Here is a 25,331-nt window from a genome sequence, read left to right as displayed (position 1 = left end):
TTATTGCCAATAGCAGCAAGCGATTCAGTTTGCCAGTAATCAAGAGGTAGAGAATAGAGCCTTACCCAGACAGGTACCGAAGTGAAAGTCTCTCGCTCTGGAAAAAATTTCATCATCCAAGGCTGCATATAGAGGCCAGCTACTTCATAAAAGTAGGGTCCTCCTTCGAATATTTTGTCTTTGTCTTCAATGCTTGTGAACACCACGGTGAAGAATCCCTTTGACCCAAGATGCAGATCGATGCTTCCTTTAGGTTTCTAGTGGTACTTGATACATATCTGTAAACCCTTTTCCGTGGGCCATAGTGCCATGAATTTGCAGATTATAGCGTAAGTCCCCATATGTTCCCTGTATGCCTGCAGTGCAGGATCATTTAGCACTACTCCAGGAGTAGTCTCCGTTTTTGGTCTGCATGGTCCCTTTTGTTTATTGTCCCTTGTTCTCTGGCTTTTGTCTTCTTCCTCCTTATTTTTAGTGTTGACATTTTCCTTGGGCATGACCCCATCTGTCTCCTTTTCATTATTATTTTTTTCCTTTTCCACAGAACCTCTGACATTACCCAGTGGGGACTTTCCTTTGCTGGCTACGACCTCCTTGTAGGAGGGAGTGGAGCTCCCTCCTCTGCGTCCCTCCATTAGGAGCAAGCACTGAAACTCTCAGAAACCCTAGCTGCGCGTTTTTCTCCTGCTTTCTCCACTTTCATCCCTTTTCTTCAAAAGTAAGGTTTATCAACTATATTTATTTATTTAACCTATAATCTCTTATTTATATTGTCAAAATATTAATATTTTATTACAATCTAATTTTATTAAAACTATTTATATAATTTATCATTTATATATGGTTAGAATATTATTAACATCCCATTATATTAAAATTATTTATATTTATACTCTTTATTATATCATTCGTTTTTTTCTTATAATTATATATTTAAATCTAATTATAATTCTATTAATTTTACGATATTTAGTTTTATATAAACTATTATTTAGGTGGTCTTATAGTTATTTATTTTTCATATATATTTATTTATTATACTCGCTAAGTTATATTGTAATTTGTTTGAGTCAAAATGTTTTGACTCTTAATTAATTTGCAAAATTTTAAAAATTATTTCTAAAGTTTTTTAAAAAGTTAAAATTAAATATTAAATTAATTTTTTTGGAAATTTAAAATTAATTTTGAAAAATTGAAATTCTAATTTTTAATTGGTAGATATATCTCATTAGACTAATTTTATGGTTTTTAAAATCAATTTGTGAGAATTTAAAATTATTTAGATAAAAAAAAGAAAAAAAAAAAAAAAAATCTAATCACGGAGTATCCTCATAAATTAATTATTCAATAATATGTATAGATTAGACCCATGCACAAACTACCAAAGTCTGTCAAATTAATTTCTTAGAATCTTATCGAATTTTGGCTTAACCTTTTCTGTGATTTATTTTTTGGAATGTGGCTTCGTAGTTCATTTGTCTTTGAAAAAGGCTATCTACTAAAGTTAACATGACATTGTTCTCCGCAGAATAGTAACTCGTACATTAACAAGAATTGGTGGAGACCCACACTTTTCATTACCGTTCTTTGTATGGAGTATCTATATTCCATTTTCTTAATTGCAATACCATTTTCTAAATTTTCTACTATCAATTAAAAACATGTAAAATCAATTTATTCAGCGTACATGTCATAACTATTTCATTCACTGTACAAGTGTGTAAAATTGATTTATTCACCATAGGTGTCATAACTATTTCATTCACTGTACAAGTGTCATATATTTCAGTTGTACTAGAACTGAGCGAGAGGCAAAAGAGAAGAAATATGTTCTTCTGCTTGGGGCAGTTTCTTTTATTCTAGTGTTTTCAGTGATTGGGTCGCTTGTTTGCCTTTCTCCATGGAAGAATACATGGTAACCGTCGATAACTGTGATGGTTGGTGCTTCATTGTGGAACAATATTATGTATTTATTTCCCATTGTTGTATTATGCAAAGGTTGGTGCTTCATTGTGGAACAATATTATGTATTTATTTCCCATTGTTGTACTATGCAAATTTTTTTGGTAGATTTAATGTTCAAACTCGACAAAGGAAGAGTATGGTTTGATTTCACCGGATTTACCTATGTAGCATGGAGTGTTATGAATTTTGTTAACTGATGCAAGCTGAGCTACAAAATTGTATCCCATTTTCATTCTACATGGGAGATCTATGTTGAAGCACTGAAGGAGGAACTTTCAAATAGTGGAGAATCTATTGCCCATAAAATAAACTTGTTACATGTGGAATCTACTGTGAAACAATGATTTTATGGATGCATTTGAGGAAAACTATGTCTGTTGGAGTATTGCCAAGTTGAGTCCCATGGATTAGAAATGCACCAGTGCTTGTGCTTGGCATATGTGTTCTAAGAGAAAGGGAAGTTGTGCAAATGAGGAAGAAATAAAAGCATGATTAAAGGACTTAATTCTTGCACCCTATTGAACCAACCCATTTTAAATGGGACTAAGTGTGTTGTGTTGTAGAGGAATTTCTAGAATTGGAATTTTTTTCACAAATTTGAATTTCAGTGAAAATTTAAAAGTCTTCTCTACATCATAGCACCCAACTATTGTTTTTAGAAATCAAATTCCTAATTCTCCTAGAAGTTTTCAAGCATTAGAAGATTAAATAGACATCAATTGTTCTATGTTGAAGAAAAGGTAGAGTATAATTCGCCCTAAGAAGAAGAGTATGTGACATGTGTAAAGAATGTGACACTGTAATGTAAGGAGGACAAGCCAAGTGAAGCATTAGGAGTGGAAATCACCTCATCAAAAGTAAGAAGTCCACTACAAAGTTATTCATAAGATTATGGTAAAATCTAGTCACATTAACGTATTGTAATTGGATGGATAGTGATGGTCTAGCTTAAAATTGAGACTATAATAATTTAAAATCAAGTTAGGGTCATTGAAGAGGAGAGCACACTTGGGAGTCTTTTTGCAAATTAATGAAAAGCCATGTAATTGATCAAGTCGAGAGACATGTTTGATGAAAGGAGTTGTAATTGAGGAGTCATAATGTTGATTAAGAAAAGTTCAAGTGAGATGCGAAAGATCAATGAAGAAAATTGTAATCAAAAGGTCAATGTCTAAGTTGTAGAGCTTGAGTCAAGAGTCAAAGTACACCAAGGTCCATTAATGTAAAGAGTTGACGTGACAATAAAAGTTTTGGGTCAAAAGGAAATTAAGAGTCATAAAGTCAAGTCTAAAGTTTGAGTCTTTGAATATAATAGATGCATGATCAGCGGAGCCTGAGACCAAAAAGTATGATCAATAGAATTTGAAGGGATATTTCACTTTTTGCAGTAAAGGGAGAAAAGTACAAAGGAGTACTCATAAATATGGTTCAAGTATAGTGAACCATTGATCAAGTTCAGAGGAGATAACTTGGTAATGTGTTAGTTCGAATGCAATTTTCAGTGAATAGGGTGAAGTTCACAGAAGAAGATGAAGATGACTATGGATAGTCATTTGCAGAATTCATAGGAAATCCAGAACGATGCCATAGAAATTGGAATAAATGATGAAGAAAAAGAGATCGATGAGTTAAAGGCATGACTTGATGTGTTAATGGAGCTACTACAAAATCAAAGACATGGATGGGTAATAAAGAGAACAATTAAATGGTGAATCAAGAAGTTTAGACAAAAACACAAGCTAAATTTTTTGTTAAGAGAAGTAGAGAAACTCCATATGAATGTATGCATTTGTGAAGTAGAGAAAGGACCATTTCTTGGTGACAAAGATGATGATGTGAACATGGTTTTGATTCCCATAGCTGACACCATAAATTGTTTAAAGTATTTGCATATGATGAGTAGATCATCAATGAAAGATAAAAGTTATGCTAGTTTTAAATTTGCCAATTTGTGTGTGGATGCGGGATATTTTATTGATATTGACTTTGTGTACAGTAATGATAAAGAAACAAAGCCTAAGAAAGCTAAAGATGGACAAATAATCGAAGTTGTTGATGAAATGGAAAATGATCATCAAATAAATTGGTCAAATGTCAACATGAGAGATATTGCAGCTAAACTAAAGTTTCTAGAAGAGTGGTTGGACAACCTGAATCTAGAGGAAATTATGGTGAATTATAGTAGGCCTTAAAATCAACAAATCTAGCACAACAAAAGAGTAGAGATGGAAAAAAAGTTCAACAAAGGAATAATAATGCACACCAGGCAGAAGAGAAGTTAGATCTCAAAATGGAACAAATGAAGAAGTTGATGTTGGAATAATCTCAGGAGATGTTCATTGAACAAAGAAAAAGAAAGGATGACAACATATTACTAATGGCTGAGCAAGTCTGCATCAATAAAGAAGGAGGAGAATTGCAGTACAAAATTTCGAAACCCGATGAATTAAAAAGCACAATCATTGAAGCAAGATAGCAAATAATGAATGATCAACAGCAGATATATAAAAAATAAAATATTTATTGCATGGAGAAACTCAAGATGTTTTAAAGTCTGGTATCGTTGCCTAATATTAATTTAATTTAAATTAATTTCAAAATTATAATTAAAATAATAATTATAATTTTTAATCAAGAAAGGTAAAATTATTGAATTATAAATTATAAAATTTAAAAATTATAATTTGAAATATTAAAAGCACATTTACATCACTTTTAACAGCAAGAATTATATATTAATATTGTAATTTATTTATCATTTCTCCGAATGTAATGATTGTAATAATAAAGTTAACTTTTTTCCTTTCGGGACAATTCATTTAAGAAGGACTTTGGTCCTTCTTAAATGAATTTTCTCAAATCAACTTAAGGTGCACATAAATATGAGAAAAAACATCACAATAATTAAGAATTTCATTAACATTGTCCATACAATGAAAAACTGCATAATGGAACCAAGTCCCATATTCAATACATGATCCTTGAATTTAAATGGTGGCATGCCCTTAGTCAAAGGATCAGCGATCATTAACTCAATGCCGACGTGCTCAATGACCACTTTATTTTCTTTAACACGTTCCCTTATAGCTAAATACTTAATGTCGATGTGTTTATTTCGACTCCCACTATTTTAGCCATAAAACCAGCAGCTGAATTATCACAATATATTCTCTATGGCTTAGAGATAGAATCCATAATTCTAAGCCCAGAAATGAAATTCTTAAGCCATACACCATGTAAAGCAGCCTCAAAACAGGATATACATAAGCATGTAGTCTTTGGTCCCTTGAAGGTACCTCATTACTTTCTTTGCAGCTCTCTAGTGGTCTAAACCTAGATCATTGTGATATCGTCCCAACATTTCCAATGGGAGCTACACTTGGTGAACAATCCTTCATCTGAAATCTCTCTAAAATTTTATTAATGTAGGTTTCCTGTGACAGACCCAAGATGCCTCGAAATCTGTCTCTATGGATCTTTAATGCCAATGACATAAGATGCCTCACCCATATCCTTCATATCAAAACTTTTAGAGAGGAATTGTCTCACCTCATGTAGCAAACCCTTATCATTGGTTGTTAGCAAAAAGGTCATCCACATATAAAACAAGAAAACAAATTTTACTCCCACTAACCTTCAGGTATATACATTGATCCATAATGTTTTCTACAAAACCAAAAGAAGAAATTACATTATGGAATTTCAAATACCATTGGCGGGATGCTTGTTTTAAACCATATAATGACTTCTTGAGCTTGCTAACCAATTGCTCACCATGACTAGAGGGGAATCAATGAAGATGTGTTATTAATGAAGAAGTGTTGTCAATCATTAATGACGAAGTGTTATTAATGAAGAAGTGTTAATAACCATCGTCTTTTAGTGCCAGTGTGAACATGCATTGAATCATATGTGACATTGTTTTGTAAATTAATGCAGTAAAGACCATTTTAGACAAAATACCATTCCCAACATAATCAGATTTATAGAATAGACTGAAAGATTCTTTACTGAAAAGTTTAAGGAATATCCAAAAGGTACAAGCCTTGAAACTGAGATCAAGTTTCTAGAAAAACTTGGAACATAAAAGGTCTTTTCTAACTCCAAAACAAAGCCACTACTTAAAGTTAAATAACATGTTCTTATAGCTTCCACATGCGAGCCCATCTTGTTTCTTGATAAGATGCTTTGCTCACTTCCTACTGGCTTCCTTAGGTTTTGCAAACCTTTGCAAGGAATTCAAAATGTGAATTGTTGATCCAGAATCAATCCACCATGTGTTAATATTAACATTAACCATATCATATTCATAACAAACAAACGAGATTACTTCCTCAAGTTCGGGAATGTCAGAATGAATTTCAGAGAAATTTGCAGGTTGTACTACTACATCAAAATAAAGAATCACATGCTTATGTTGAGGCTTAATAAACATTCATGTTTTACCAATGTAAAACATGCTAAAAGGAATTGAATCAAATGACATGAAAATTGCCTGTGGGCTAAATTTTCAATTCAAATAGATTCAATAAAACTTTATAAACTTTCATGTTTTACCAATGTAAAACATGCTAAAAAGAATTGAATCAAATGACATGAAAATTGCCTGTGGGCTAAATTTTCAATTCAAATAGATTCAATAAAACTTTATGATAAAACTTATTAATTCATAACTCTTGTGGGTAGGTTATGAAATTTTATCGTAATTAATCACATAAATATAATAAAAATTCCTGTGGGATAAAATTTATCATATTCAGTGTAATTAATTACAATTTAATGTCTAAATAATCTTTATGTGATCTTGCCAATCAATATATAATTTTATTTAATTAAAGATGTTGTGGCTATTCTCTAATTAATTAAAATCATATGGATCACTAGACATTATTTTGTTTCATAAACAAAACTTAACCAGAGAGAAAAATAATGTTTACTGAAAAGAGTAAGTCAAGATGACATTTTAATAAACTCCATATAACTGTAATATTTTTCCAGCAAAATCAAATTTACATTCCTTAGTCTAACTGTCCCATAATTTATTTAAGACTAATTCTTAAATTAATTACAAAATGGGCTCTAAACAATTTGCAAACAAAACTGCAAATTTGAAATTTTATTTTATATATACATTATGGCCTTCTGTCTATCAAAAGGAACCTGCAGTCTACATAAAGTAAAACAAATGAGCACTGCATTGTCATAGACATGACCTAAAATCCATTCATGGGAGTATTGGAAATAAATAACAGCGTTGCATATCTGAGTTCCAATATTGGATATGCCAACCAATTGAAAAACAACCAATCACTATAATTCCTTCCAAAGTTACGGTATTGATTTATTGTTTGCAAACACTAGGTGCCATTACAACAGTATTCTGTCTCAGGGAATATGGACATTAATATAGATCCATTGAACTCTTAAATTTTATAGTCATTTGTATAAATTTTATAGGCAACATAAGAACAGCATTCTGTAAATACCACTAGGTGTATTTACGACAAAATCCGGAGCAGATGAGAAAGTAGCCGAAGATATGCACCCAGTACAAGGCACAAGAATCACTCAGGTAAATTCCTGCCAGAGCCACTATTACTTTTGCCAGAAGGTAATGTTATCCCTTGCCATTTCAAGGGCCAAGGCAAATCACCTAATTGAACCTTGCTCAGGCAAGAGATTTCAGGATCTTACCTTTACATAGTTCAGGAAGGCGATTAACCCATATAATCTTGACAAATCGACAAGGGTAACTAAAGTAAACGTCGTTGTCACTAGTGTGCCTCTAATAGTTGCTACCTGAATGCTCCTTTTAGCACATAATTTATTACTTTATTCAATATTATGCTCTTCCAGGAGGAAGTCAAAATGGTAGCTCAGCCTGAGATATCACTAACACCCTGAGGAATGAGATCTGAGCAATTAACACCCCTCTTATTGTTCCATCATAGGCAATTTCTTTAGGCAAACCCAACAACTTCGCCCTGATCATAAGTTAAGAAACTACCGGCCAATTCACGATCTCACAAATTCAAACTACCTGGAAACCCTGTATCAAGCTTCTAAACAAAACCATAAATTTAGATTCGATTGGATTTGTTATTCACAAGGGAATTCTTAAAGTCAATCAGCGGTGAAAACGCACCATAGTTTTGGTTTGGCAAACCTTTATTTACCTCTGTCAATTTACATATTCTTACACGTGTTTGCAGATATGAAAACGCGGGATGTGCATACAAAGGGAGTCAGGCTGCATGCATGGAAATGAGATGACAGCACAAGTGACATGCTACATTTAACATGCAATCAAAATATATAATAGCTAAAAGCATAAGATGCTTGGATTTAGTAAGCCATAAAGGGCTTGAATTCAGAATACGTTAAAACTAAAACAGTAAAATGGCGGATTCAGAATACGCAGGGAAAAGAATGCAAAACCTTAAGACCTTAAGACCTTTGACTAACTCAACGCAAATCGCTTTGAAGCAACCAAACTGCATAGTCGTCGAATTTCACAGAGTTGAGCCACGATCGACCTTTATAATGAAAGATTTATGTACTCATACTACATTGTGAAACCCTGTGCAAGGCTTGGAGGAGACCACGCGGTGGATCGGAGATTGCTTAACATTTCTGGACGTTGGCCTCGAAAACAACAATGACTTGCAGAAAAGGTCGGACCGGTTGTCACCCGAAACGCAACAAACTCAATTCCTTGTAAGTAATTGGTCTCTTTCATTGATTTGCGGTATAATTTTACTTGTTTGCAAGAGAAAACGTCATGGCTAATATCATAAATACCTTCATTTTCACCATATTGATCATTGTCAAGGTCTTTATGTCAAAAAACTTTTTCACATATGCCTCTATATTCCCAAAGAAATAAACTTCTGTCGGTGATCAAATTTTATACTTTGCCGTCAAGATCAACATGATTACCAAACCATAGACCTGGAAACCAATCTAAATGTGCTTTCTAAAATCATTTACACTGACGTTGGAATGATATGTTGCTAATAAACGGAAACAGAATAACAACTTTAAGCTGTTAAGCTCCATTCCAATTTTTTTCAGAATTAAATTCTAAGTAAACTGGTAATCAAATCTATATTAACATATGAAGGTTGCTTGAAACGGAATTTAGATTTCCAAATACAGAAACAGAATCTGGCAAATAACACAATGCGGATGTTATCATATATCCTCGGAAAAATGCGTGCCCAGAACTGAGGCTCTAATCAGGACAAAACCCCATAAATCAAAATCTTGTGACCATATTCGTTGACTGGTAATTGATACATACAGAGCCTGGCATTATACTTAGTAACTGAAGCATAAGTTATTTTCTAAATTTTCTAAATGCACAGAATTAAAAGACCCATCAACAGAAAGATCCAATATCTGATCTTACTGATATGAAGAAAACTCCAGACCTCGGCTAGGGATACGACTACAGCGCAGTTTTGACTTGACTTTGAAGATAAATGGGTCTTTAAATTTCAGAAGAGCCCTTAAATTTCATGCGACCCTAAACTCCAACATCAAGCTTACGCTGTATACTTCAATGCCAAACTTTGAGCTTAAAAATAAATTGAGAAGCTCGATTACAGTCTTTACAAAACCCATTAACTTAAATCCCGCAAAGACTTGGATAAGATGGAGTGGAAGGCATGCCAGTCAAACAAATGGAAATGTAAACAATAACGCATGCATGACATAGATTCTTGGCCAACACACAGCAAGGCAGAGGTAAAATCTGCTCTGATACCAAATGTTAGACATTCTACAGTTTTAACAATGATTCTGCATGCGGAATAAACTCAAAGAATCATTAAACCTTATTGCCCAGGGATACGAGTTACCTCCAGCCATTGGTGATGTATTGATGCAGGCCACAGTCCACAAGCTTCTCCTTCAGCACTCCAGCTTCTGTCCAAGCAAAAGAACACAAAATTCTGCAGGCACTTCCAAGCTCTGCTATCTCAGCTAGATGGTGTAGAACTGAAGGGGGTTTGAGATATGAGCTTGGGGACCAACAGATAAACATATAGCTAAGCTTCCATCAAGCTTCTAAAATCTATGTGTTAGAAAAACCACAAATCAAGGTAGAGATCAGATCAAAGTGATGGACCACTTTAGTAGCTCCTAATTATAAATTTAGTAATTGCAGTTGATTTTCTTAACTTAAGGAAACTACTGCAGTTGGTTTACATGCGGAAAGAACTGAAAAGAATCACTGAAACTTAATACCCAGGGATACGAGTTACCTCCAGCCATTGGTAATGTCTTGATGAAGGCCATAGTCCACTTGCCTGCCACTTCTTCTGCACTCGAGCTTCAATCCAAGCAAAAGGAAAAGAACACAAAAAATTCTGAAGGCACTTCCGAGCTCTGCTATCTCAGCTAGATGGTGTAAAACTGAAGGGGGTTGAGATATGCGCTTGGGGACCAACAGATAAACATATAGCTAAGCTTCCATCAAGCTTCTAAAAGCTATGTGTTAGAAAAACCACAAATCAAGGTAGAGATCAGATCAAAGTGATGGACCACTTTAGTAGCTCCTAATTATAAATTTAGTAATTGCAGATGATTTTCTTAACTTAAGGAAACTACTGCAGTTGGTTTCCATAAGTTAAGAAAAGCTGCAATTCCATAAATCAAGGTAGCTTTTGTGTAAAATCAATGGAGCTTAACTTTCTCCCACTTGGTCCCTACTTCCAAACTTAATGTCTCAAAAACCATTGACAATCTTTATTAAGTAATAGATACATGAATCATGGTGATAAGTCCTCTAATGACGAGTATTATCTTCCATGTATTACTATGCATTTATTCTTATTTTAATTTATGTGGCAACAATTTCTTAATGAATAAACCTTATGTTTATTCTTGGTCCTTCTTAAATGAATTTTGTCAAATCAACTTAAGGTGCACATAAATATGAGAAAAAACATCACAATAATTAAGAATTTCATTAACATTGTCCATACAATGAAAAACTGCATAATGGAACCAAGTCCCATATTCAATACATGATCCTTGAATTTAAACGGTGGCATGCCCTTAGTCAAAGGATCAGCGATCATTAACTCAGTGCCGACGTGCTCAATGACCACTTTATTTTCTTTAACATGTTCCCTTATAGCTAAATACTTAATGTCGATGTGTTTATTTTGACTTCCACTATTTTAGCCATAAAACCAGCAGCTGAATTATGACAATATATTCTCTATGGCTTAGAGATAGAATCCATAATTCTAAGCCCAGAAATGATATTCTTAAGCCATACACCATGTAAAGCAACCTCAAACAGGATATACATAAGCATGTAGTCTTTCGTCCCTTGAAGGTACCTCATTACCTTCTTTGCAGCTCTCCAGTGGTCTAAACCTGGATCTCTCTGATACCAACTGTTAGAAAACTAACAAACTTAAACATCGATTCTACATGCGGAAAGAACTGAAAAGAATCACTGAAACTTAATACCCAGGGATACGAGTTACCTCCAGCCATTGGTGATGTCTTGATGAAGGCCACAATCCATTTGCCTGATTTGAAAGAAGAAATGACTGGAATTTTGGATTCTATGGTTATAAATAGCGGGGTTTCGGTTGGAGCGCCATGCTCGACTGTCCAAAGCTGGAACTGCATTCAAAATCTGGATTGAATCCAGTGTCACCTTGTCTCTAAAGGAGCCTTTGGTGAGAAATTTGTTTAATATTCCTCTTTATTGCTGGCATTTAATTTCTAGAACGTGTTACAAATTAGATAAGCTCTGCATCTGATTCTTTTAAATGTAATATTCATGCCATGAAAGTTCATAAAGTTTTATTGAATCTGTTTGAATTGAAAATTTAGCCCACAGGCAATTTTCATGTCATTTGATTCAATTCTTTTTAGCATGTTTTACATTGGTAAAACATGAAAGTTCATAAAGGTTTATTGAATCTGTTTGAATTGAAAATTTAGCCCACAGGCAATTTTCATGTCATTTGATTCAATTCTTTTTAGCATGTTTTACATTGGTAAAACATGAATGTTTATTAAGCCTCAACATAAGCATGTGATTCTTTATTTTGATGCAGTATTACAACCTGCAAATTTCTCTGAAATTCGTTCTGACATTCCCGAACTTGAGGAAGTAATCTCGTTTGTTTGTTATGAATATGATATGGTTAATGTTAATATTAACACATGGTGGATTGATTCTGGATCAACAATTCATATTTCGAATTCCTTGCAAAGGTTTGCAAAACCTAAGGAAGCCAGTAGGAAGTGAGCAAAGCATCTTATCAAGAAACAAGATGGGCTCGCATGTGGAAGCTATAAGAACATGTTATTTAACTTTAAGTAGTGGCTTTGTTTTGGAGTTAGAAAAGACCTTTTACGTTCCAAGTTTTTCTAGAAACTTGATTTCAGTTTCAAGGCTTGTACCTTTTGATAGTTTCATAGACCACTGTGATAAATTATCTTTCGGAATACATATGCAACATTTAAATGTTGAAGTGTCGTAGACATGATTGGGCCTGATGTACATTAAAATAACATTAAAAATTTGACTTCCATTTGTTTACAAATTTTGGGAAGTTTGAAAACGACAATTTTGAGTTTTTTCTTAAAAGGCTTTAACGTTATTTGAAAAGTTGATTTATAAGGTTTTAAAAGGCTATTGGAAACTTTTGAAGATTGTGGAGTTTTGAAGAAAGTTTTTTTTTTTTAAAACCCCATGGCTCGGCTTCAATATCCTCACTCTGCGTCTTCCCCGGAGCAATATGCAATGAGCACAGATCTTGATTTGGATTAGAGAAAGCGCAAGCTCTGTTGAAGATCTTGATACCTTTATTGTTGGTAATTAGATTTCCGTCATTGACTTTGCCCTTATTAAGATGCCTTTGGTGCACATTTCTGTTGCAGAGATTTCAGTTAAGATTTAAAAATACGACTCTGATTACTTTCATTTAGAATCTGATGACTCTGTATGTTGCCCTACCGACTTTATTTCCGGGGAAGCGTAAAGTTTAATCTTGCAATGGAAACGTACTAACAATTATTTCTCGTTTTTGTTTTATGCGTGTTTGCAAATTAAAGGAATTAAAAATTATGCTATACCCATAACAAGTTTTATATAGACCGTATACAATATATACGCAATATATAATGTGAGAGAAATGTATGGAAGTATTGTAATATTGTTTGAAGCACATTATTAAGCAGGTCATAAAGGAAATGTGGCAGACCGTATTTTGATTTTGAACATACTCATTAAGTTGTAATTAAATGGAGTATGTTACTTGCTTGGTTTTGACCACACGCAATACCTAAAATTAGCCACGAAAGTTTTTTCATTCATAGTACCATATAGTAGAACACTATTTCCATGTAATTAAAGATTGATTCCAATATTATGCTTAGTGTTTTAAATGTAAAAGTATTTTTCAATCTTTCTTTTCTATAAGAGGTGGAGGCTCACATGAAATTTTATATAAATATATATAAAATAAAATTTCAAATTTGCAGTTTTGTTGCAGTTTTGTTTGTAAATTGTTTAGAGCCCATTTTGTAATTTATTTAAGAATTAGTCTTAAATAAATTATGGGACAATTAGACTAAGGAATGTAAATTTGATTTTAATTATCTTGTGAGAAAAATAGCTTGTTTGCTGGTCAATTTTTGTTGTTTTATAAACTTAAGGACGCAGCTTGAAGTCAAGCCAGCTAGTCTTCGAACTGCATTTGCAAAGTAGATCAAAGCTGATTCAGTCAATCTCCGGGTTAAGTTTATAAATTGAACAATCAATTTGTAGTCATTTTCGGTAATGCTGAGTGCTTTTGATTTTGCTGGAGAATTATTACAGTTTTATGGAGTTTATTAAAATGTCATTTTGACTTACTCTTTTCAGTAAACATTATTTTTCTCTCTGGTTAAGTTTTGTTTATGCAACAAAATAATGTCTAGTGATCCATATGATTTTAATTAATTAGAGAATAGCCACAGCATCTTTAATTAAGTAAAATTATATATTGATTGGCAAGATCACATTAAGATTATTTAGACATTAAATTGTAATTAATTACACTGAATATAATAAATTTTATCCCACGGGAATTTTTATTATATTTATGTGATTAATTAGGAAAAAATTTCATAACCTACCCACAGGAGTTATGAATTAATAAGTTTTATCATACAGTTTTATTGAATCTGCTTGAATTGAAAATTTAGCCCACAGACAATTTTCATGTCATTTGATTCAATTCTTTTTAGCATGTTTTACATTGGTAAAACGTGAAAGTTCATAAAGTTTTATTGAATCTGCTTGAATTGAAAATTTAGCCCACAGGCAATTTTCATGTCATTTGATTCAATTCGTTTTAGCATGTTTTACATCGGTAAAACATGAAAGTTCATAAAGTTTTAATGAATCTGCTTGAATTGAAAATTTAGCCCACAGGCAATTTTCATGTCATTTGATTCAATTCTTTTTACCATGTTTTACATTGGTAGAACATGAAATTTTATTAAGCCTCAACATAAGAATGTGATTCTTTATTTTGATGCCGTAGTACAACCTGCAAATTTCTCTGAAATTCGTTCTGACATTCCCGAACTTAAGGAAGCAATCTCGTTTGTTTGTTATGAATATGATATGGTTAATGTTAATATTAACACATGGTGGATTGATTCTGGTTCAACAATTCACATTTCGAATCCCTTGCATGTTATTTAACTTTAAGTAGTGGCTTTTTTTTGGAGTTAGAAAAGACCTTTTACGTTCCAAGTTTTTCTAGAAACTTGATTTCAGTTTCAAGGCTTGTACCTTTTGGATATTCCTTAAACTTTTCAGAAAAATCTTTCAGTCTATTCTATAAATCTGATTATGTTGGGAATGGTATTTTGTCTAATGGTCTTCACTGCATTAATTTACAAAACAATGTCACATATGATTCAATGCATGTTCACACTGGAACTAAAAGATGTGTTATTAATGAAGTTTCCTCTAAATTATGGCACCGGAGACTAGGTCATATCTCCATAGATAGAATTAAAAGATTGGTAAATGAAGGAATACTTAATACTCTAGATTTTACTGATCTTGAGACTTGTGTGGACTGCATAAAGGGAAAGCAGAAAAACAAGTCAAAGAAAGGTGCCAATAGGAATTCAGACATATTAGAAATCATACATACTTACAGATTTTATTGTCCATCTCACAGCACTAGGATTGTGGAATCAATAAATGCAAAGTTTCTTGAAAATGACTTGATCAGTGGGAGTGATCAAACAAGAAACATAGTTTCTGAGAAAGATCATTTAGAATCTCAACCTTCCACTTCAAGTGAAAGATTGGTTATTATTCATAGCACCCCTCAAGTACAAACTGGTGTTGAACATCCAATTGTTGAAGTTCCACAAGCTGCTGACGATATTCCAGTAGATCAAGGAGTTCAAGAGTTGCCAAGAACTTTTGAACAACAAGTTGAACCACATACTTCTCAGGAAGATGATGGTACAACATTAAGAAGATCTACTAGACCTAAGAGATCAGCAATTCCAAATGTATGCTCAAGTCTGCACAAGACCTAACATTGCATTTGTTGTGGGAATGTTGGGACGATATCAGAGTGATTCAGGTTTAGACCACTGGAGAGATGCAAAGAAAGTAATGAGGTACCTTCAAGGGACCAAAGACTACATGCTTATGTATATCCTATTTTGAGGCTGCTTTACATGGTGTATGGCTTAAGAATTTCATTTCTAGGCTTAGAACTATGGATTCTATATCTAAGCCATTGAGAATATATTGTGATAATTCAGCTGCTGGTTTTATGGCTAAAAAAGTGGGAGTCGAAATAAACACATCGACATTAAGTATTTAGCTATAAGGGAACATGTTAAAGAAAATAAAGTGGTCATTAAGCACGTCAGCACTGAGTTAATGATCGCTGATCCTTTGACTCAGGGCATGCCACCATTTAAAATCAAGGATCATGTATTGAATATGGGACTTGGTTCCATTATGCAGTTTTTCATTGTATGGACAATGTTAATGAAATTCTTAATTATTGTGATGTTTTTTCTCATATTTATGTGCACCTTAAGTTGATTTGAGAAAATTCATTTAAGAAGGACCAAGAATAAACATAAGGTTTATTCATTAAGAAATTGTTGCCACATAAATTAGAATAAGAATAAATGCATAGTAATACATGGAAGATAATACTCGTCATTAGAGGACTTATCGCCATGATTCATGTATCTATTACTTAATAAAGATTGTCAATGGTTTTTGAGACATTAAGTTTGGAAGTATGGACCAAGTGGGAGAATGTTAAGCTCCATTGATTTTACACAAAAGCTACATTGAATTATGGAATTGCAGCTTTTCTTAACTTATGGAAACCAACTGCAGTAGTTTCCTTAAGTTAAGAAAATCAACTGAAATTACTAAATTTATAATTGGGAGCTACTAAAGTGGTCCATCACTTTGATCTGATATCTACCTTGATTTGTGGTTTTTCTAGCACATAGCTTTTAGAAGCTTGATGGAAGCTTAGCTATATGTTCATCTGTTTGGTCCCCAAGCTCATATCTCAACCCCCTTCAGTTCTACACCATCTAGCTAAGATAGCAAAGCTCGGAAGTGCCTTCAGACTAGTTGTCTTCTTTCCTTTTTGCACGTGCAGCTGGAGCGTGGTGTTTCAGAAGGAAATTGCATCAACAGTTTCACCAATGGCTGGAGGTAACTCGTATCCCTGGGTGTTATAGACATTTTTGTGCCTCGCAACATAGAGCATGAAATGTCGATAATTACAGGGATCCTCAGTCCCTAAACATGTTGTTCTTACCCCTAAAAGAACAAGGTCATCAAACAACAGCACTTCCAATCAGTTCTCCACCTGAAAACACTTCAAAACAAGCTTATTTTGGATCATGTCAGCTGCTCCACTGAGCTTCTGCGCTGGAATGCAACTGTCCCTCTTAGTACCTGCGCTGGAAGTCAAAAGTAATGAAGGCTACCTGCGCTGGGCGAGATTGGCCAAGTGGCACAGTCATCCTGCAAGGTGTCAACTGCCCAGGAAGCTTCCAAACTGACACTTGGTTCATAAGATTCGCCCTGTGATGAGTAAGAGGTACTTGATCACCATGTGTAAGCAAGGATCTCCAAGTGGACTCAAGAACTGAAGATAAACTGAAGAGGGAGAGGACACAAGGAAACTTCATGTCAGTCTCAAGCTGACTCATCCTCTCTTCTTCTATCCTATATATAGAGCTCTTCTATGAGGTCTAAGGGGGCTGGAATTTTGTATTAAGCAAGGAGGTGCTGTTGGATTACAGTTAGAGCTATTGGGTGATTGTTTTACTAGAGGTGAAGAGGAGAGTTCTTGCTGCTGGGGAGGTGCTGCTGGATTGGAGCCATCATTGGTTGTAACCTTCTCAGAACCCTGTTACTTTCTATCAATAAAGTTTTGCATGTTCTCCTATATACTTGTATTACATAGATGTTTTGTGTTTACATGTATATTTGATTCACCCTAATCCATGCTTCAGTTATGAGTACATGTATCTTGTAGTTTGCTCTCTTGTTTTGTGCAGGATCTGTGTGTAGCTGGACCGGCTGAGAGAGCAAGAAGCTGGGAACGAGATACAAAGAGAGAAGGACAAGGATCGACTAAGCGAAAGACACCAGGTTGGTTGACCTTCTTTTCATTCTCTCTGTATTTTCATAAAGTGGAACATCAAAACTTTACTTTCAGTTGTTGCTAAAGACTGTCACCTTTAGAGTAGGGATAGGGTCATCCGCATCGGATACTTTTCCCCACAACAAACTGGCGACTCCGCTGGGGAGCCTAGTATCTTGTTGGTGTTTGTAGTATTTTGCTATTCATTTCTTGAAGAAAAGAGTACCAAATCGAAAAGCTTTTGACTATATCAAAAGCGAAGTAGAGGGACTGCTACTCTTGCTCTTTGCTGAGCAGATTCAAGATTTGAAGAGCTTATCTACAAAAGACTCTTTACTCTTTGTGATAGATCTTCATCCTCTTGATCATCCCTTAGCCTGTACTTGACCTATAGCTTTTTATTTCAGCAAAAACAGTGCATTTTTGAGCTTTTTATGACCCGGAATTCTTTATAGACGAAACTCTCGTGAGTCAGTGCAGGCTGTACATAGGCAGCCTGCATTACAGCGCAGGTGCTCCCTTCGGGAACTGCGCTGAGAGTAGAATTGGCAGACTAGAACCTGCGCTGGTCCAGTTAGCCCTTGTCTTGCTCAGTCTTCCTATTGTGTCTTGGCCCTGTTTGCACTTGTTTTTGGCTGATTGCTTGCTGGTTATTGTACTTGCTGTAAACCACTTCTCCTTGACATTATTCTGCCTCAGTTGTGTGATGAAACTGTGAATGTTCTTTCAGTATTTCTTGTTTCAGTTACATTTTCCCATTGTGAAAAGCGAACCAGTATAGCTGTGGCCTCTTAGATCCTGAACTGTAAAAGTGTCTTTGTGATCTTATGAGCTAGTTTTATTACTGTTCATGGCTGTTTGAGTTTGTTTGCTTTTCACTTTATGGTTTGAATTCATATATTTTTGGTGTTGAAACAAGTACCTGTAAAGCGTCTTTTCATTTTAGAAAAAACTGGTTTGTTTACGCTGTAAATTGAATTCAAAAATCATACAACAGTTTTCCTTTTGTCTACATCAACATTAAAGGAAAAGAAAAGAAATACATGCATCTTGCATTTGCATTTTGATAAGTTTGGGTGTCTGATCTAGGAGAAAGTGCATTAGTTTGTGCTTGGTGCTCTGTGTGGAAAGATATTGTTTTTCTCTCCCCTCAGTAGTTAGGATTTTCAAAGCTAAAAAGATTGTGAAAGCTTGCTTATCATTTTAGCTGCATTTAGGAATTTGTACCAATACATCTCGTGGTGATCCTGAAAGACAAACTGATAAACAAGATCAACTTAAAATATATTGAATGAATCTAAAAACGCATTGTAACATAACGCTCACAATAGAGGTCTAGGTAGAGACGTGTTCCGGCGTCGTTAAACGTAGTGACTGTCGATCTCTACGAAGGTGGGTGATTCCTCCCGAGGGACGATAGCACTAATATGGATTTGAGCTCCCGCGTACCGTCGCGTATATTGGGAGACCCCTATAGGCAATTATCCTTTATCCTTAGGAAGCCGTGTCGACCGCCCTACTGATCGCGATGCAGTGAACACAGCATTCACGAAGATCGACCACCCGTACCGTAAAATGTATTCTGTGGTTTCGCGAAAGGTTTGGCACACCCTCTGCCTAGATCTCCAGAGCAGTTTCTTTTGGCCCTTTTCAAACTCTATAACTGAAAAGGTCCAACCGAGCATTTGTCACTTCGGGCTCGTTAATACATAGAAGGCGACTAGAGTCATCTTTAGCTTTTTCTCGACTCTTAAAACATGAAAAAGCAAAGTTGTGTCTAAAAGCGTCTAATAAAATTCATTCAATACGGAAACATAATTTCCCTTTTTGTATTTTAGTTGATCAAGTAATCCGCAACCGTGGAGGAAAGTCAATTAAAACCCCGTCGTTCAGGGAGGCTTGCGAGTCAACCACCTTTGTCTCCGGAACCGAGAGTAGTACGGGCAAAGCGATCTCGCTGGACCAGGTCAAAATCTCCTTTTAAAGTTAGAATGGAAGTTCCAACAACATCTGAGATTCTGGTCACTCCCAATATTTCTCGAATCCCTGCCTCTGTTGAAGAAGTTCAACAGCAACAGAAGGACAGTTGTACTGATCCTAGTCTGAAAACAAGTACTTGCATAACTGAACCAGTTCCATCTGAAACCGGTCCACAGAGTCTTGTTGTTCAAACAACTGTCGCTGTCGAAGCAACCCCTTCTTCGGCACCAGAAATCTTTTACGGACCTGACGGTCTGCCTCTTCCTCCTGGTCTGATTGCAATAGAGGAAATCGTAGAGGACCAGCAAGCAAATACTCCAATTCATTTTGGAGTAGGTACCACTCTTTTTCCTTCTGCATCAGAAGTTTGTCTATCGCCACAAGAAGTTCCTGAAGAATCGTTAGGAAGTTTATTGGATAGACTTAAAATGTCTGAACAACCGTCGACATCTAGAACTGTGCCAAACGACACAGCGACAGCAGAAGCTCCTGCTGCCATTCCAACGATGTTTGTCGGCATACCAGCCGTCCCGACTAGCTTTCATCAGCTAGAAGGAGTCCACCCAGGGACTATTATGACAACTTGGTCTGTTCCACTTTGTTCTTCCGGTATAATACCCGGTAATTCTTATGTTGAAACTAGACAAATTGATCCCTTTGGGAATCATTTTGGGCCATCCAGTCCTCAAAGGGCATCTATGCCCTTGAGCTCCGGATTGTTACCGTATGAGGGGCAATATGCCCTTTCACTTCCTCTTCCGGGAGGATACCCATACGGCAGTTTTCAACCACATTCAGGTTTGACTGAAGTAACGACGAGTGGTTGGGTACCTATGTTACCCCAACAACCGAGAGTTGTATATTCTATGCAACAATCTGTACCTATGTCTAGTATCCCGACGACGCCAGCAATTGTAACCGTGTCGCAAGTTCAATCGATGCCTGTTGTATGTCAACCCCAAGTTGTAATGCAACGGCCTATTGACCCTGCAACACAACCACAATCGCCAACTGCCGGGACGACACAGATACAAACGTGAACTATACCCCCGCATCTTGGTCCGTCGGTTAGTGTCGCACAGCAAAACATGGCTTCACAACCATGGATGGTGCAATACCAACAACCTCAGTTTCAACAGGTGTACCAGGGATCCGAGCAACAGATCTTTGCGAATAGTGGGCAACCCTATATTCAGAACGGGTTAAACCAACCACTTTACAGTGGCCAAGCCCACCAACCATATCAGTCATATCAACATCAGTTGCATTATGCTGGTGTGCAAAGGCCTACTGCTCAGGCGATTCCATCGTATCCTGGGTACGCCTCGCCAAACCTGAATCAGCAGTTGCCATTTGTGGCAACCTTAGAATTACCAGATTTACATCGATTAACGAACGATCCAATCGCCTATGCCCATTAGTGGCCAGCGATTCCTCACAAACTTCCTTCGGACATTCCTAAATTCAATGGAAATCTGGGCGAAGACCCGTCGAATCATGTGATGACATTCCATCTGTGGTGTTCGTCGAATACCTTGAATGATGATTCGATAAGGCTTCGTCTTTTCCAGAGGACATTGACTGGTCCGGCGGCCAAATGGTATATTGAATTACCTAGAGCCTCTTTCGACAATTTTAGTTCCCTAGCCACAACTTTCTTAACACACTTTCAGTTACCTATAAGGTACGAAACTGGAACAGAGATTTTGACCAATTTCAAGCAGACAACTGCCACACATATATCTGATCATATACATGAGTGGCGTCGTCGACGAAGAATGGTAAAAACCTATGTTCCAGATCAGCTATTAGCTGAGTGGTTTATAAAGTCGCTTCTGCCGGCAATTACAGAAGATGTGGCCAAGGGAGGCGTCGTAACAGAGGAGCAAGTTATTGCTCGTGCTCAATATTTGGACTTAGTATATACTCAGTCGGGCACACTCTATGATAAGATACCTGACGCCCCCAGACCAGAATTTTCAATCCCTCCTCCTCCCGGATCGAATAGTGACTCTCATGCCGGTGACGGCGTGATTGGAACTGCAAACGCTAAGTCGACAAGGGATTCGAATAAGAAAGCCCGTAAGACTTCGAATCAAAAAGCAAATCAAGAGATTCTTGCTTCGGAAGTAAATGCTGTATCTACGTATAAAGGCAAAAACTCCAATCAACCAGGAAGCAAGAAGAATCAAAACAAAGGGAGGAAGAATAAACAAGGAGAGTCATCTCCTCGAAAAACTTCTTCAAGCCCTCCTCGAGATAGGAAACCACCTTATGGGTGTCAGATATGTGATGAGGATCACTGGACGAGAGAATGTCCATACAAAGCTGATCTAAAAAGATTCTTAAAGAGTTCGCAAACTCCAGCTGTGTTAACTGATCCGTTTCCCGATCGAGGAAAAAATCTGGTTGGTAGTGGAAATGCTTCACTGTCGCAAGTGCTTATGTTATCGATATCGAAGCAACAGAATGATGCTTTGATTTCGACAAGGAACAAAGATTACGGGAATCCACGGGTGTCGAACGATAAAGGTAAATATCAACCTAGCAGTTCGACAACAACTTCGGCAGAAGTTGTACCCCCCATCATGCATGAATTAACAATAAAACCACCAAAGGGAGTAGTACACAAGTCGACATTTAATCCTCGCGCCAGGGCGGCGCAGCATTATAACATAGTGGAAGATTTGGCCCAATCGCCATCCGCTATGTCGACTCTTGAGGTACTGCAAAATTGCCCATCCCAAAAGCAGGTGTTGTTATCAGCAATTGGTGGAGTGGATCCTAAGGATTCCAATCTTGTATCCTTTGATCACAAAGGATATGATCCTCAGTTACCAACTCAACTAGCTTTCCTCATTCAAGTGAAAGCCCTCAACAAGACTGTTCACCGAACAATTATTGATGAGGGGGCATCTACATGTATCATGTCGATGAGTTGCTGGAAAACTCTCGGATCTCCAACCTTATCGCGATCTCTGACGGCACTAAAAGCATTCGACGGAAGGATGTACACCCCATACGGCATCCTAAATAACTTGAAGGTTGAACTCGGGGGCAAAACAGTAGAAATTGATGTTGAAGTAATCGAAGGAAATCTTGATTACAACATCCTGCTGGGAAGGCCCTCGATATATGCCATGGCCGCAGTTGTGTCGACCTATTTCAGGAAAATTGCATTTCCCTTCCAAGGAGGAATTACAATCGTCGACCAACAGGCATTTCTCCCCGACAGTTCACAAGTTATGGGAAGCGTTCCGATGATCCATGGAAGCAATCATTCGCTCCAAAATATTAGAGTAGGTCTCCTAAAAGACCCTACCTTAATGGGTACTTTTTCCCTACCGCCTCCGAGTAATCTGGCGGAAGTGGCCACAGTGGAATATGAAACCTTCTATGTCTAATGGATCTAAAGTTTCAAGGATAGTTCCTATCTCAGGTCAACCTCGTTAAAAAATGAAAAACCATGAGGATAGTTCTTTTACTATGTCAACCTCATTAAAAAATGAAACAATCCCCTTTCCAGATCTCAATGGTAAACCTTCATTCCAATCAACAATGTTGAATGCAATGAAGCTTGGGGGGCATGCACCTCGATTTGTATTATTATGTTGGGGGCATGCAAACTTATCATCGAGCAGTTTTAGCACATAGTTCATGCTCGTTAAAAAATAAACGCAAGATCCGAGCAGTTTTAGCACATAGTTCATGCTCGTTAAAAAATAAACATAAGTTGTGAGCAATCTTCCCCTAGAGTTCAAGCTCACCCAAAAAAAAAAATGAACCGGTAAATAACCGTGGTAAATGTAACCTTTGACAGCCATATTAAAGCCTTGGTCATGTTTGTGCACCGTCACCTCCATCCGTTCATTTGGCCAATCGTTCATCTCCATATGTTTGTTTACCCATTTTGAGGAACATCTGCGAAGAGTGATTTCACCTAGCCATCCTTGTGACACTGCCGTGATTGGAAAATTCCAACCTGTACCTGGAATCTGCTGCTATCCCTGTTTATCACTCGTTCCTCAAAAGACGAGTCTTCTTTGAGCTCTTTTCACTGACTCGTAAAATATGAAAAGTTTGCCGAGTTTTGGCCTTCCAGCTCGTTAAACGACCGGAATGCTATCCCTCCTCTAGATTTTAATCTTTTTTGGACCTGAGGGATAATTGCACAAAAATATCGAGCGCTTGTTTTGTTCGGCTCGTTAAAGCAATCGAAAATTCATCCCTTCTATATTGTTTTATACTTTTTCGGACTTAAGGGATTAGCTGACGAAAAAGGAATTATGGAGTTAACTTTCTGTACCTTTTTAGACTCTCTAAAAATGAAAAGGACCGAGTTTTCTTTGTCGTTAGACTCGTTAAAATGATTAAATAGCGACAAACTTGTCTTTAGACGAGACCGAGTTTCCCTATCGCTAGACTCGTTAAATCTTAGCGATAGGCTTGCCCGAAGGGCAGGTTATAGAACAAGCATATGTTATCCTCCTCAAGCTTGACAAAAATAAAGAGGTACTGGTCAGAAATGACTGGGGAAAAATTGGGAGAACATCAAAGTTTAAAGGTAGCAAGTCACTCTTGAACATGACACTTTTCCTCCGTACCACATCGGGTTGGGTTGTTTCATTCACCGGTCTCACCGCCATGGTCCTCGCCAAACCATCCACATTTGGGGTAATGTTACCGATCCATCGCATCAGTGTCGTTATATGTTCAAGAGGGGTCATTCTGAAAGTGTCAACCGTGTCCCATCCACTGCCATACATTATCCTTCATCCATTCATGATCGCCACCCTGAATCATATGTCACAGTTTGTTTTCACCTCCACTAAAGTCATTAGCTCCGTTCCGTGTCATTGATGTGGGATTCATTAAGGCCCTCCTTTGACGGATCGCTTCTTGTCGACTTCAGCTCATTATCCAAGAAGTTGATCTAGGAACACCCCCATCAGTACTTTGAAGCTTGCATGCCTCAATGGCAAGTTTCTCACTTCCGGTGACAGGTATACCTCAATGACCTTCGACCAGAAGATTTTGCGTGGCGTTCGACGCCAAGTCCTTTATTCACGCCACGCGAATTGTACTGCAGTACCTTGAGGGTCATCGTCATTATTGGTGATTCCTCTCGTGCTTGTTAACGGTTTTCATTATTGACCGGTAATCAAGCGATGTCTTTCCATGTTCGACTTCAGCGCAATTCTCACATGGATCGACTTGTACTTAGAGTGAAGATCGAACGAGTTTGAAGACCCCGGATCTAGTTTCATCCATCCGGGCTGCGATATATATTCAAGAAATATAAAAGCATTTGCCATGTACATCATTGCAGCAGATGATCATCCTATTCGAAGGATGATAATTTCAGCAGAAAATTATCAGTCTACCTTCAGACGATCGTCTGTCATATGTACCAAAATGTATTTATAAAAGCTGAGCATGGGAATGCCCGCCTCAGCTAGATCATGAAAGATAATGTATTGTATTGTATTGTATTACAGGGCACTCTCCTCAGCACTGGAACGAACTTCGGATCCTCTAGATAAAGCATTTCACCCGATAAACGGCCTCATACTTTAGGGGGCAACTGTTATAGACATTTTTGTGCCTCGCAGCATAGAGCATGAAATGTCGATAATTACAGGGATCCTCAGTCCCTAAACATGTTGTTCTTACCCCTAAAAGAACAAGGTCATCAAACAACAGCAC

Source organism: Pinus tabuliformis, chromosome 6 (assembly GCF_031772625.1).
Source record: "Pinus tabuliformis cultivar Carrire ecotype Pingquan chromosome 6, CPIR1, whole genome shotgun sequence".
Taxonomy (NCBI): Eukaryota; Viridiplantae; Streptophyta; class Pinopsida; order Pinales; family Pinaceae; genus Pinus; species Pinus tabuliformis.
The sequence above is the reverse complement of the archived record's forward strand: the minus strand, read 5'-3'. Positions refer to the sequence as shown.